At 47.5% G+C, this 13691-nt stretch overlaps 6 non-coding genes across 6 annotated transcripts; all 6 read right to left on the minus strand.

Moving 5' to 3' along the window:
* Positions 1 to 857: 857 nt before the first annotated feature.
* On the minus strand, positions 858 to 929 carry trnae-cuc (transfer RNA glutamic acid (anticodon CUC)). The gene has a single exon. It is a non-coding gene; the product is annotated as a tRNA-Glu (tRNA).
* Positions 930 to 3717: 2788 nt separating this feature from the next.
* Positions 3718 to 3789, minus strand: trnae-cuc (transfer RNA glutamic acid (anticodon CUC)). The gene has a single exon. It is a non-coding gene; the product is annotated as a tRNA-Glu (tRNA).
* A 2756-nt stretch (positions 3790 to 6545) lies between these two features.
* On the minus strand, positions 6546 to 6617 carry trnae-cuc (transfer RNA glutamic acid (anticodon CUC)). Its single transcript has one exon. It is a non-coding gene; the product is annotated as a tRNA-Glu (tRNA).
* A 1880-nt stretch (positions 6618 to 8497) lies between these two features.
* On the minus strand, positions 8498 to 8569 carry trnae-cuc (transfer RNA glutamic acid (anticodon CUC)). Its single transcript has one exon. It is a non-coding gene; the product is annotated as a tRNA-Glu (tRNA).
* Positions 8570 to 11341: 2772 nt separating this feature from the next.
* On the minus strand, positions 11342 to 11413 carry trnae-cuc (transfer RNA glutamic acid (anticodon CUC)). Its single transcript has one exon. It is a non-coding gene; the product is annotated as a tRNA-Glu (tRNA).
* Positions 11414 to 13152: 1739 nt separating this feature from the next.
* Positions 13153 to 13224, minus strand: trnae-cuc (transfer RNA glutamic acid (anticodon CUC)). The gene has a single exon. It is a non-coding gene; the product is annotated as a tRNA-Glu (tRNA).
* Positions 13225 to 13691: the final 467 nt, after the last annotated feature.

Consider the following 13691-nt stretch of genomic DNA (forward strand, 5'->3'; position numbering starts at 1 on the left):
TGGCCACATTTATGGAAAGTGGCCCACAAGCTTGTGGCCAGTTAAAGCTGGCCAGTTCCCATATGGTCTAGCAGTTAGGATTCCTGGTTTTCTCGTACGCAGCCAGGGGTTGACTCCAGTTTTTCCTCTAGATAAAGGTTGCCGTGTGTGTTTTCAAATGGATGACACGAGTATTTTCACTTGGACAAGAGCTTAATTACCAGTTTGAGGAATCAATTCTGCAATCACAGGAATCTGCCCAAATACACTGAACCCCCGGGTTGAGTGAAAAAACAGATTCCCTGAATGCATACAACACTATATAATTCAGAAAACCGTCCTTTTGGATAATTCTTGTTTTGCCAAATTATTATCACATTGTTACAGTCACAGAACTAAAGCAACAGGCCACTACAAGGTCCTGCGCCCACGCTGACCACATGTATGGAAAGTGCGCCAGAAGCCCATGGCCAGTTTAAAGTGTCCAGATCCCATATGGTCTAGCGGTTAGGATTCCTGGTTTTCACCCAGGCGGCCCGGGTTCAACTCCCGGTATGGGAATGCATGCTCCTTTTTGCTTCCCTCCTCAAAAATCCAGCAAATCTTCCTGCACCAGAAGTGACTTTTTGGCCAGCAGTAGAGCTACAGAACCCTGATATGTCGAGGTTCTGACTAGCCCTTAGCCCCTTCGATAGCTCAGCTGGTAGAGCGGAGGACTGTAGGTTGGAGTGTTGGCCATCCTTAGGTCGCTGGTTCAACTCCGGCTCGAAGGAGGTGTTTTTTTCATGTTCCCACCAATGTTTTGGCTTGGAGCTGGCTTTCTCACAGCTGTCAGCAGAGCTTGAATTCGCAGTCCACAATTGGAAGGCAAAAGAGCTTTCCCTGACCGGGAATCGAACCCGGGCCGCGGCGGTGAGAGCGCCGAATCCTAACCACTAGACCACCAGGGAGGGATGGTGGGCTGGAGGGCTCGTGGGCTGCTGGGCTGGTGGGCTGGAGGGCTGGAGGGCTGGAGGGCTGGTAGTCTGTTCTCCTGATAACAAGGTGAGAATGAGCAGACATCAATGCTTGCCACCGTCACATCGAAAACCAACAAGTCTGTAACAATCGGGGGTCTTTACTTTTGGTGGGCCAGTGGCGCAATGGATAACGCGTCTGACTACGGATCAGAAGATTCTAGGTTCGACTCCTGGCTGGCTCGCTCTGTGCTTGTTTTTCTCCGGCTTATTTTGTTGTTGTGTTTTTTTTCTCCAAAGTCCAAAAGAAAAGGCAACTCTCTAGGCATTCTTCTATTTTTTCCAAAAAAAGGCACATTCTGCACACCCATTCCGATGTCTAGGGGAGACACGGACATGCAGTCTCACAAAATGCAGGCTGGTGGGCCAGTTGATTCTAGAATGAACAATTTCATCGCTACTCTGTAACCGCTTTACTACTTTGAAGGGTGCAATGCCATGTGGTTTTGATGTCACAGGCTTGCCATTTTGAAGCCTTATCACTAATTGCCACCTGGACATTGAGAATAATTTGTAATCTGCATTAAACTGAACGAGCGAATAATCAGCATATTAAAAATTGGTCTCACTTTCATTATTAACCTCACAACATGTCAGTTTTGTACCTTGACAGACCGACGATAGGCAGTTTTTCCTCTAGATAACGGTTGCCATGTGTGTTTTCAGATGCATGACACAAGTATTTTCACCTGGACAAGACCTTAATTACCAGTTCGAGGTATAAATTCAGCAATCACAGGATTCTGGCCAAAAAACTGAACCATGTGTGAGTCAACAAACATGTCCCTTGAATGCATGCAACACTATATATTTCAGTAAACCGTCCCTTCGGATGATTCTTGTATTGCCAAATTATTATCACATTGTTACAGTCACACACCAAAAGCAACAGGCCACTACAAAACCCTGCGCCCACACTGGCCACATTTATGGAAAGTGGCCCACAAGCTTGTGGCCAGTTAAAGCTGGCCAGTTCCCATATGGGCTGGAGGGCTCGTGGGCTGGTGGGCAGGAGGGCTGGAGGGCTCGTGGGCTGGAGGGCTCGTGGGCTGGTGGGCTGGTGGGCTGGTGGGCTGGTGGGCTGGTGGGCTGGTGGGCTGGTGGGCTGGTGGGCTGGTGGGCTGGAGGGCTGGTAGTCTGTTCTCCTGATAACAAGGTGAGAATGAGCAGACATCAATGCTTGCCACCGTCACATCGAAAACCAACAAGTCTGTAACAATCGGGGGTCTTTACTAATGGTGGGCCAGTGGCGCAATGGATAACGCGTCTGACTACGGATCAGAAGATTCTAGGTTCGACTCCTGGCTGGCTCGCTCTGTGCTTGTTTTTCTCCGGCTTATTTTGTTGTTGTGTTTTTTTTCTCCAAAGTCCAAAAGAAAAGGCAACTCTCTAGGCATTCTTCTATTTTTTCCAAAAAAAGGCACATTCTGCACACCCATTCCGATGTCTAGGGGAGACACGGACATGCTTTGGTATTGCCATTCGTCTCACAAAATGCAGGCTGGTGGGCCAGTTGATTCTAGAAAGAACAATTTCATCGCTACTCTGTAACCGCTTTACTACTTTGAAGGGTGCAATGCCATGTGGTTTTGATGTCACAGGCTTGCCATTTTGAAGCCTTATCACTAATTGCCACCTGGACATTGAGAATAATTTGTAATCTGCATTAAACTGAACGAGCGAATAATCAGCAATTTTGCGGATTAAAAATTGGTCTCACTTTCATTATTAACCTCACAACATGTCAGTTTTGTACCTTGACAGAAACCGTCCCTTCGGATGATTCTTGTATTGCCAAATTATTATCACATTGTTACAGTCACACACCAAAAGCAACAGGCCACTACAAAACCCTGCGCCCACACTGGCCACATTTATGGAAAGTGGCCCACAAGCTTGTGGCCAGTTAAAGCTGGCCAGTTCCCATATGGTCTAGCAGTTAGGATTCCTGGTTTTCTCGTACGCAGCCAGGGGTTGACTCCAGTTTTTCCTCTAGATAAAGGTTGCCGTGTGTGTTTTCAAATGGATGACATGAGTATTTTCACTTGGACAAGAGCTTAATTACCAGTTTGAGGAATCAATTCTGCAATCACAGGAATCTGCCCAAATACACTGAACCCCCGGGTTGAGTGAAAAAACAGATTCCCTGAATGCATACAACACTATATAATTCAGAAAACCGTCCTTTTGGATAATTCTTGTTTTGCCAAATTATTATCACATTGTTACAGTCACAGAACTAAAGCAACAGGCCACTACAAGGTCCTGCGCCCACGCTGACCACATGTATGGAAAGTGCGCCAGAAGCCCATGGCCAGTTTAAAGTGTCCAGATCCCATATGGTCTAGCGGTTAGGATTCCTGGTTTTCACCCAGGCGGCCCGGGTTCAACTCCCGGTATGGGAATGCATGCTCCTTTTTGCTTCCCTCCTCAAAAATCCAGCAAATCTTCCTGCACCAGAAGTGACTTTTTGGCCAGCAGTAGAGCTACAGAACCCTGATATGTCGAGGTTCTGACTAGCCCTTAGCCCCTTCGATAGCTCAGCTGGTAGAGCGGAGGACTGTAGGTTGGAGTGTTGGCCATCCTTAGGTCGCTGGTTCAACTCCGGCTCGAAGGAGGTGTTTTTTTCATGTTCCCACCAATGTTTTGGCTTGGAGCTGGCTTTCTCACAGCTGTCAGCAGAGCTTGAATTCGCAGTCCACAATTGGAAGGCAAAAGAGCTTTCCCTGACCGGGAATCGAACCCGGGCCGCGGCGGTGAGAGCGCCGAATCCTAACCACTAGACCACCAGGGAGGGATGGTGGGCTGGAGGGCTCGTGGGCTGCTGGGCTGGTGGGCTGGAGGGCTGGAGGGCTGGAGGGCTGGTAGTCTGTTCTCCTGATAACAAGGTGAGAATGAGCAGACATCAATGCTTGCCACCGTCACATCGAAAACCAACAAGTCTGTAACAATCGGGGGTCTTTACTTTTGGTGGGCCAGTGGCGCAATGGATAACGCGTCTGACTACGGATCAGAAGATTCTAGGTTCGACTCCTGGCTGGCTCGCTCTGTGCTTGTTTTTCTCCGGCTTATTTTGTTGTTGTGTTTTTTTTCTCCAAAGTCCAAAAGAAAAGGCAACTCTCTAGGCATTCTTCTATTTTTTCCAAAAAAAGGCACATTCTGCACACCCATTCCGATGTCTAGGGGAGACACGGACATGCAGTCTCACAAAATGCAGGCTGGTGGGCCAGTTGATTCTAGAATGAACAATTTCATCGCTACTCTGTAACCGCTTTACTACTTTGAAGGGTGCAATGCCATGTGGTTTTGATGTCACAGGCTTGCCATTTTGAAGCCTTATCACTAATTGCCACCTGGACATTGAGAATAATTTGTAATCTGCATTAAACTGAACGAGCGAATAATCAGCATATTAAAAATTGGTCTCACTTTCATTATTAACCTCACAACATGTCAGTTTTGTACCTTGACAGACCGACGATAGGCAGTTTTTCCTCTAGATAACGGTTGCCATGTGTGTTTTCAGATGCATGACACAAGTATTTTCACCTGGACAAGACCTTAATTACCAGTTCGAGGTATAAATTCAGCAATCACAGGATTCTGGCCAAAAAACTGAACCATGTGTGAGTCAACAAACATGTCCCTTGAATGCATGCAACACTATATATTTCAGTAAACCGTCCCTTCGGATGATTCTTGTATTGCCAAATTATTATCACATTGTTACAGTCACACACCAAAAGCAACAGGCCACTACAAAACCCTGCGCCCACACTGGCCACATTTATGGAAAGTGGCCCACAAGCTTGTGGCCAGTTAAAGCTGGCCAGTTCCCATATGGGCTGGAGGGCTCGTGGGCTGGTGGGCAGGAGGGCTGGAGGGCTCGTGGGCTGGAGGGCTCGTGGGCTGGTGGGCTGGTGGGCTGGTGGGCTGGTGGGCTGGTGGGCTGGAGGGCTGGTAGTCTGTTCTCCTGATAACAAGGTGAGAATGAGCAGACATCAATGCTTGCCACCGTCACATCGAAAACCAACAAGTCTGTAACAATCGGGGGTCTTTACTAATGGTGGGCCAGTGGCGCAATGGATAACGCGTCTGACTACGGATCAGAAGATTCTAGGTTCGACTCCTGGCTGGCTCGCTCTGTGCTTGTTTTTCTCCGGCTTATTTTGTTGTTGTGTTTTTTTTCTCCAAAGTCCAAAAGAAAAGGCAACTCTCTAGGCATTCTTCTATTTTTTCCAAAAAAAGGCACATTCTGCACACCCATTCCGATGTCTAGGGGAGACACGGACATGCTTTGGTATTGCCATTCGTCTCACAAAATGCAGGCTGGTGGGCCAGTTGATTCTAGAAAGAACAATTTCATCGCTACTCTGTAACCGCTTTACTACTTTGAAGGGTGCAATGCCATGTGGTTTTGATGTCACAGGCTTGCCATTTTGAAGCCTTATCACTAATTGCCACCTGGACATTGAGAATAATTTGTAATCTGCATTAAACTGAACGAGCGAATAATCAGCAATTTTGCGGATTAAAAATTGGTCTCACTTTCATTATTAACCTCACAACATGTCAGTTTTGTACCTTGACAGAAACCGTCCCTTCGGATGATTCTTGTATTGCCAAATTATTATCACATTGTTACAGTCACACACCAAAAGCAACAGGCCACTACAAAACCCTGCGCCCACACTGGCCACATTTATGGAAAGTGGCCCACAAGCTTGTGGCCAGTTAAAGCTGGCCAGTTCCCATATGGTCTAGCAGTTAGGATTCCTGGTTTTCTCGTACGCAGCCAGGGGTTGACTCCAGTTTTTCCTCTAGATAAAGGTTGCCGTGTGTGTTTTCAAATGGATGACATGAGTATTTTCACTTGGACAAGAGCTTAATTACCAGTTTGAGGAATCAATTCTGCAATCACAGGAATCTGCCCAAATACACTGAACCCCCGGGTTGAGTGAAAAAACAGATTCCCTGAATGCATACAACACTATATAATTCAGAAAACCGTCCTTTTGGATAATTCTTGTTTTGCCAAATTATTATCACATTGTTACAGTCACAGAACTAAAGCAACAGGCCACTACAAGGTCCTGCGCCCACGCTGACCACATGTATGGAAAGTGCGCCAGAAGCCCATGGCCAGTTTAAAGTGTCCAGATCCCATATGGTCTAGCGGTTAGGATTCCTGGTTTTCACCCAGGCGGCCCGGGTTCAACTCCCGGTATGGGAATGCATGCTCCTTTTTGCTTCCCTCCTCAAAAATCCAGCAAATCTTCCTGCACCAGAAGTGACTTTTTGGCCAGCAGTAGAGCTACAGAACCCTGATATGTCGAGGTTCTGACTAGCCCTTAGCCCCTTCGATAGCTCAGCTGGTAGAGCGGAGGACTGTAGGTTGGAGTGTTGGCCATCCTTAGGTCGCTGGTTCAACTCCGGCTCGAAGGAGGTGTTTTTTTCATGTTCCCACCAATGTTTTGGCTTGGAGCTGGCTTTCTCACAGCTGTCAGCAGAGCTTGAATTCGCAGTCCACAATTGGAAGGCAAAAGAGCTTTCCCTGACCGGGAATCGAACCCGGGCCGCGGCGGTGAGAGCGCCGAATCCTAACCACTAGACCACCAGGGATGGATGGTGGGCTGGAGGGCTCGTGGGCTGGTGGGCAGGAGGGCTGGAGGGCTCGTGGGCTGGTGGGCTGGTGGGCTGGAGGGCTGGTAGTCTGTTCTCCTGATAACAAGGTGAGAATGAGCAGACATCAATGCTTGCCACCGTCACATCGAAAACCAACAAGTCTGTAACAATCGGGGGTCTTTACTAATGGTGGGCCAGTGGCGCAATGGATAACGCGTCTGACTACGGATCAGAAGATTCTAGGTTCGACTCCTGGCTGGCTCGCTCTGTGCTTGTTTTTCTCCGGCTTATTTTGTTGTTGTGTTTTTTTTCTCCAAAGTCCAAAAGAAAAGGCAACTCTCTAGGCATTCTTCTATTTTTTCCAAAAAAAGGCACATTCTGCACACCCATTCCGATGTCTAGGGGAGACACGGACATGCTTTGGTATTGCCATTCGTCTCACAAAATGCAGGCTGGTGGGCCAGTTGATTCTAGAAAGAACAATTTCATCGCTACTCTGTAACCGCTTTACTACTTTGAAGGGTGCAATGCCATGTGGTTTTGATGTCACAGGCTTGCCATTTTGAAGCCTTATCACTAATTGCCACCTGGACATTGAGAATAATTTGTAATCTGCATTAAACTGAACGAGCGAATAATCAGCAATTTTGCGGATTAAAAATTGGTCTCACTTTCATTATTAACCTCACAACATGTCAGTTTTGTACCTTGACAGACCGACGATAGGCAGTTTTTCCTCTAGATAACGGTTGCCATGTGTGTTTTCAGATGCATGACACAAGTATTTTCACCTGGACAAGACCTTAATTACCAGTTCGAGGTATAAATTCAGCAATCACAGGATTCTGGCCAAAAAACTGAACCATGGGTGAGTCAACAAACATGTCCCTTGAATGCATGCAACACTATATATTTCAGTAAACCGTCCCTTCGGATGATTCTTGTATTGCCAAATTATTATCACATTGTTACAGTCACACACCAAAAGCAACAGGCCACTACAAAACCCTGCGCCCACACTGGCCACATTTATGGAAAGTGGCCCACAAGCTTGTGGCCAGTTAAAGCTGGCCAGTTCCCATATGGTCTAGCAGTTAGGATTCCTGGTTTTCTCGTACGCAGCCAGGGGTTGACTCCAGTTTTTCCTCTAGATAAAGGTTGCCGTGTGTGTTTTCAAATGGATGACACGAGTATTTTCACTTGGACAAGAGCTTAATTACCAGTTTGAGGAATCAATTCTGCAATCACAGGAATCTGCCCAAATACACTGAACCCCCGGGTTGAGTGAAAAAACAGATTCCCTGAATGCATACAACACTATATAATTCAGAAAACCGTCCTTTTGGATAATTCTTGTTTTGCCAAATTATTATCACATTGTTACAGTCACAGAACTAAAGCAACAGGCCACTACAAGGTCCTGCGCCCACGCTGACCACATGTATGGAAAGTGCGCCAGAAGCCCATGGCCAGTTTAAAGTGTCCAGATCCCATATGGTCTAGCGGTTAGGATTCCTGGTTTTCACCCAGGCGGCCCGGGTTCAACTCCCGGTATGGGAATGCATGCTCCTTTTTGCTTCCCTCCTCAAAAATCCAGCAAATCTTCCTGCACCAGAAGTGACTTTTTGGCCAGCAGTAGAGCTACAGAACCCTGATATGTCGAGGTTCTGACTAGCCCTTAGCCCCTTCGATAGCTCAGCTGGTAGAGCGGAGGACTGTAGGTTGGAGTGTTGGCCATCCTTAGGTCGCTGGTTCAACTCCGGCTCGAAGGAGGTGTTTTTTTCATGTTCCCACCAATGTTTTGGCTTGGAGCTGGCTTTCTCACAGCTGTCAGCAGAGCTTGAATTCGCAGTCCACAATTGGAAGGCAAAAGAGCTTTCCCTGACCGGGAATCGAACCCGGGCCGCGGCGGTGAGAGCGCCGAATCCTAACCACTAGACCACCAGGGAGGGATGGTGGGCTGGAGGGCTCGTGGGCTGCTGGGCTGGTGGGCTGGAGGGCTGGAGGGCTGGAGGGCTGGTAGTCTGTTCTCCTGATAACAAGGTGAGAATGAGCAGACATCAATGCTTGCCACCGTCACATCGAAAACCAACAAGTCTGTAACAATCGGGGGTCTTTACTTTTGGTGGGCCAGTGGCGCAATGGATAACGCGTCTGACTACGGATCAGAAGATTCTAGGTTCGACTCCTGGCTGGCTCGCTCTGTGCTTGTTTTTCTCCGGCTTATTTTGTTGTTGTGTTTTTTTTCTCCAAAGTCCAAAAGAAAAGGCAACTCTCTAGGCATTCTTCTATTTTTTCCAAAAAAAGGCACATTCTGCACACCCATTCCGATGTCTAGGGGAGACACGGACATACAGTCTCACAAAATGCAGGCTGGTGGGCCAGTTGATTCTAGAATGAACAATTTCATCGCTACTCTGTAACCGCTTTACTACTTTGAAGGGTGCAATGCCATGTGGTTTTGATGTCACAGGCTTGCCATTTTGAAGCCTTATCACTAATTGCCACCTGGACATTGAGAATAATTTGTAATCTGCATTAAACTGAACGAGCGAATAATCAGCATATTAAAAATTGGTCTCACTTTCATTATTAACCTCACAACATGTCAGTTTTGTACCTTGACAGACCGACGATAGGCAGTTTTTCCTCTAGATAACGGTTGCCATGTGTGTTTTCAGATGCATGACACAAGTATTTTCACCTGGACAAGACCTTAATTACCAGTTCGAGGTATAAATTCAGCAATCACAGGATTCTGGCCAAAAAACTGAACCATGTGTGAGTCAACAAACATGTCCCTTGAATGCATGCAACACTATATATTTCAGTAAACCGTCCCTTCGGATGATTCTTGTATTGCCAAATTATTATCACATTGTTACAGTCACACACCAAAAGCAACAGGCCACTACAAAACCCTGCGCCCACACTGGCCACATTTATGGAAAGTGGCCCACAAGCTTGTGGCCAGTTAAAGCTGGCCAGTTCCCATATGGGCTGGAGGGCTCGTGGGCTGGTGGGCAGGAGGGCTGGAGGGCTCGTGGGCTGGAGGGCTCGTGGGCTGGTGGGCTGGTGGGCTGGTGGGCTGGTGGGCTGGTGGGCTGGTGGGCTGGTGGGCTGGAGGGCTGGTAGTCTGTTCTCCTGATAACAAGGTGAGAATGAGCAGACATCAATGCTTGCCACCGTCACATCGAAAACCAACAAGTCTGTAACAATCGGGGGTCTTTACTAATGGTGGGCCAGTGGCGCAATGGATAACGCGTCTGACTACGGATCAGAAGATTCTAGGTTCGACTCCTGGCTGGCTCGCTCTGTGCTTGTTTTTCTCCGGCTTATTTTGTTGTTGTGTTTTTTTTCTCCAAAGTCCAAAAGAAAAGGCAACTCTCTAGGCATTCTTCTATTTTTTCCAAAAAAAGGCACATTCTGCACACCCATTCCGATGTCTAGGGGAGACACGGACATGCTTTGGTATTGCCATTCGTCTCACAAAATGCAGGCTGGTGGGCCAGTTGATTCTAGAAAGAACAATTTCATCGCTACTCTGTAACCGCTTTACTACTTTGAAGGGTGCAATGCCATGTGGTTTTGATGTCACAGGCTTGCCATTTTGAAGCCTTATCACTAATTGCCACCTGGACATTGAGAATAATTTGTAATCTGCATTAAACTGAACGAGCGAATAATCAGCAATTTTGCGGATTAAAAATTGGTCTCACTTTCATTATTAACCTCACAACATGTCAGTTTTGTACCTTGACAGAAACCGTCCCTTCGGATGATTCTTGTATTGCCAAATTATTATCACATTGTTACAGTCACACACCAAAAGCAACAGGCCACTACAAAACCCTGCGCCCACACTGGCCACATTTATGGAAAGTGGCCCACAAGCTTGTGGCCAGTTAAAGCTGGCCAGTTCCCATATGGTCTAGCAGTTAGGATTCCTGGTTTTCTCGTACGCAGCCAGGGGTTGACTCCAGTTTTTCCTCTAGATAAAGGTTGCCGTGTGTGTTTTCAAATGGATGACATGAGTATTTTCACTTGGACAAGAGCTTAATTACCAGTTTGAGGAATCAATTCTGCAATCACAGGAATCTGCCCAAATACACTGAACCCCCGGGTTGAGTGAAAAAACAGATTCCCTGAATGCATACAACACTATATAATTCAGAAAACCGTCCTTTTGGATAATTCTTGTTTTGCCAAATTATTATCACATTGTTACAGTCACAGAACTAAAGCAACAGGCCACTACAAGGTCCTGCGCCCACGCTGACCACATGTATGGAAAGTGCGCCAGAAGCCCATGGCCAGTTTAAAGTGTCCAGATCCCATATGGTCTAGCGGTTAGGATTCCTGGTTTTCACCCAGGCGGCCCGGGTTCAACTCCCGGTATGGGAATGCATGCTCCTTTTTGCTTCCCTCCTCAAAAATCCAGCAAATCTTCCTGCACCAGAAGTGACTTTTTGGCCAGCAGTAGAGCTACAGAACCCTGATATGTCGAGGTTCTGACTAGCCCTTAGCCCCTTCGATAGCTCAGCTGGTAGAGCGGAGGACTGTAGGTTGGAGTGTTGGCCATCCTTAGGTCGCTGGTTCAACTCCGGCTCGAAGGAGGTGTTTTTTTCATGTTCCCACCAATGTTTTGGCTTGGAGCTGGCTTTCTCACAGCTGTCAGCAGAGCTTGAATTCGCAGTCCACAATTGGAAGGCAAAAGAGCTTTCCCTGACCGGGAATCGAACCCGGGCCGCGGCGGTGAGAGCGCCGAATCCTAACCACTAGACCACCAGGGAGGGATGGTGGGCTGGAGGGCTCGTGGGCTGCTGGGCTGGTGGGCTGGAGGGCTGGAGGGCTGGAGGGCTGGTAGTCTGTTCTCCTGATAACAAGGTGAGAATGAGCAGACATCAATGCTTGCCACCGTCACATCGAAAACCAACAAGTCTGTAACAATCGGGGGTCTTTACTTTTGGTGGGCCAGTGGCGCAATGGATAACGCGTCTGACTACGGATCAGAAGATTCTAGGTTCGACTCCTGGCTGGCTCGCTCTGTGCTTGTTTTTCTCCGGCTTATTTTGTTGTTGTGTTTTTTTTCTCCAAAGTCCAAAAGAAAAGGCAACTCTCTAGGCATTCTTCTATTTTTTCCAAAAAAAGGCACATTCTGCACACCCATTCCGATGTCTAGGGGAGACACGGACATGCTTTGGTATTGCCATTCGTCTCACAAAATGCAGGCTGGTGGGCCAGTTGATTCTAGAATGAACAATTTCATCGCTACTCTGTAACCGCTTTACTACTTTGAAGGGTGCAATGCCATGTGGTTTTGATGTCACAGGCTTGCCATTTTGAAGCCTTATCACTAATTGCCACCTGGACATTGGGAATAATTTGTAATCTGCATTAAACTGAACGAGCGAATAATCAGCAATTTTGCGGATTAAAAATTGGTCTCACTTTCATTATTAACCTCACAACATGTCAGTTTTGTACCTTGACAGAAACCGTCCCTTCGGATGATTCTTGTATTGCCAAATTATTATCACATTGTTACAGTCACACACCAAAAGCAACAGGCCACTACAAAACCCTGCGCCCACACTGGCCACATTTATGGAAAGTGGCCCACAAGCTTGTGGCCAGTTAAAGCTGGCCAGTTCCCACATGGTCTAGCAGTTAGGATTCCTGGTTTTCTCGTACGCAGCCAGGGGTTGACTCCAGTTTTTCCTCTAGATAAAGGTTGCCGTGTGTGTTTTCAAATGGATGACATGAGTATTTTCACTTGGACAAGAGCTTAATTACCAGTTTGAGGAATCAATTCTGCAATCACAGGAATCTGCCCAAATACACTGAACCCCCGGGTTGAGTGAAAAAACAGATTCCCTGAATGCATACAACACTATATAATTCAGAAAACCGTCCTTTTGGATAATTCTTGTTTTGCCAAATTATTATCACATTGTTACAGTCACAGAACTAAAGCAACAGGCCACTACAAGGTCCTGCGCCCACGCTGACCACATGTATGGAAAGTGCGCCAGAAGCCCATGGCCAGTTTAAAGTGTCCAGATCCCATATGGTCTAGCGGTTAGGATTCCTGGTTTTCACCCAGGCGGCCCGGGTTCAACTCCCGGTATGGGAATGCATGCTCCTTTTTGCTTCCCTCCTCAAAAATCCAGCAAATCTTCCTGCACCAGAAGTGACTTTTTGGCCAGCAGTAGAGCTACAGAACCCTGATATGTCGAGGTTCTGATCCAGCAAATCTTCCTGCACCAGAAGTGACTTTTTGGCCAGCAGTAGAGCTACAGAACCCTGATATGTCGAGGTTCTGACTAGCCCTTAGCCCCTTCGATAGCTCAGCTGGTAGAGCAGAGGACTGTAGGTTGGAGTGTTGGCCATCCTTAGGTCGCTGGTTCAACTCCGGCTCGAAGGAGGTGTTTTTTTCATGTTCCCACCAATGTTTTGGCTTGGAGCTGGCTTTCTCACAGCTGTCAGCAGAGCTTGAATTCGCAGTCCACAATTGGAAGGCAAAAGAGCTTTCCCTGACCGGGAATCGAACCCGGGCCGCGGCGGTGAGAGCGCCGAATCCTAACCACTAGACCACCAGGGATGGATGGTGGGCTGGAGGGCTCGTGGGCTGGTGGGCAGGAGGGCTCGTGGGCTGGTGGGCTGGTGGGCTGGTGGGCTGGAGGGCTGGTAGTCTGTTCTCCTGATAACAAGGTGAGAATGAGCAGACATCAATGCTTGCCACCGTCACATCGAAAACCAACAAGTCTGTAACAATCGGGGGTCTTTACTAATGGTGGGCCAGTGGCGCAATGGATAACGCGTCTGACTACGGATCAGAAGATTCTAGGTTCGACTCCTGGCTGGCTCGCTCTGTGCTTGTTTTTCTCCGGCTTATTTTGTTGTTGTGTTTTTTTTCTCCAAAGTCCAAAAGAAAAGGCAACTCTCTAGGCATTCTTCTATTTTTTCCAAAAAAAGGCACATTCTGCACACCCATTCCGATGTCTAGGGGAGACACGGACATGCTTTGGTATTGCCATTCGTCTCACAAAATGCAGGCTGGTGGGCCAG

Source organism: Carassius gibelio, chromosome A11, assembly GCF_023724105.1.
Source record: "Carassius gibelio isolate Cgi1373 ecotype wild population from Czech Republic chromosome A11, carGib1.2-hapl.c, whole genome shotgun sequence".
Classification (NCBI taxonomy): Eukaryota; Metazoa; Chordata; class Actinopteri; order Cypriniformes; family Cyprinidae; genus Carassius; species Carassius gibelio.